Source organism: Populus euphratica, unplaced genomic scaffold (assembly GCF_000495115.2).
Source record: "Populus euphratica unplaced genomic scaffold, PopEup_1.0 scaffold5935.1, whole genome shotgun sequence".
Taxonomy (NCBI): Eukaryota; Viridiplantae; Streptophyta; class Magnoliopsida; order Malpighiales; family Salicaceae; genus Populus; species Populus euphratica.
The window spans coordinates 1-1,299 of NW_011505697.1; the positions used below are offsets into that span (position 1 = coordinate 1).

Sequence of the window (1,299 nt, forward strand, 5' to 3'; positions counted from 1 at the left end):
TCGGGCGAAAAGCAAAGGGCTCGATGGGCTTGCCAGTATTATTGGACTCTGGTCCTCTGGGCTTATTTTGGGCTTACTTTATTCTTATTATTGGACTCTTGTCTTCGGTTTTGCCTTTCTCCTCCCAGTTTTCTTGCCTCCTGCTGATCGATTATGCATTTTTTTTACCTGACCGATTTGGGCTTTATTTTTTTTTATATCTTTTATTTCTTGGTTACTGTTTGGGGCTTTCTTCTTTTCTTTTCTTTTTTCTTTGATTTTCTTTGTTACTGTTTGGAAGTATCGTCCAAATAGAGGCCTGTGAGAATTCAGATTTAAAAAAAAAAAATTATCTTTTTATATTATTTTAATATGCTAGAGCTAAAAATAAAAAAATTATTTTAATATATTTCTAAATAAAAAACTACTATATTTCCAAATTTCTCCTACGTGTCTCTGATCTTCTGCAACAGTATGTTCATGATGTTATTGCTATGTGAAATCAGAGGTCCAGGAAAGTAAGGCCCAATCATCCAGTATACATCTTGACATTCAAAAAGGCGAAAACACTTTTATGCGGTGAGCGTGGATCGAACACGCGACCTTCAGATCTTCAGTCTGACGCTCTCCCAACTGAGCTATCCCCGCGGATGTAATTAATCCTTCTATTATAATATATAGCTTTTTCAAAAAAGACAGGAACTTCGATATTCTGTCTTGGATTTGGTTATGGCACACCATCTGGGAGGATTTTAAGATGAAGGGAAGGGAATGCAAATTTGACGTCGCAACTCTTTCGTGCAGGGAAGGAAAAGAAAATGAGGGTTTCTCTTTAAATCTCCTAAATCCTACAACAAAAAACGAATTAATTTGAGTTGATCTTGAAAATCAAAGCTTCGAGATCAAAACAGACATGAGGAAAGGCAGAAGTGTTCTTCTTTTATTACTATTACAAATATTAAAAAAAAAAAACACTTTACTATGGATGGCGCTTTGATTTTTTTTTAATCTTATTCTTGAACTTTATTTATTTGCTATTTTATCCTCGCAGTCAATGTTAGTATCACTTTATGTGATAATATTTGTTTTTATTTCCATCCTATGATGTATGCAAGGTATATATGAGTATTTTGTTTGTAAGTTAAACATCAATTTTATAATAAAAAATAATTAATTTGTTAATGGGAAGAATTAAAAAAAAAAGAACCAGATTTTTTTAAAAATATAGAGATTTCAATTTTTATTAATCCAGAGGCATGGAAAACTTGGTTTGGTCCTTGAAGTTTTAAATATTTATATTATTTGCTATTTTATAATTTT

General features: G+C 31.7%; 1 non-coding gene across 1 annotated transcript; it reads right to left on the reverse strand.

The window, feature by feature from the left end:
• Positions 1–554: 554 nt before the first annotated feature.
• On the reverse strand, positions 555–627 carry TRNAF-GAA (transfer RNA phenylalanine (anticodon GAA)). Its single transcript has one exon. It is a non-coding gene; the product is annotated as a tRNA-Phe (tRNA).
• Between the last annotated feature and the right edge of the window lie 672 nt (positions 628–1,299).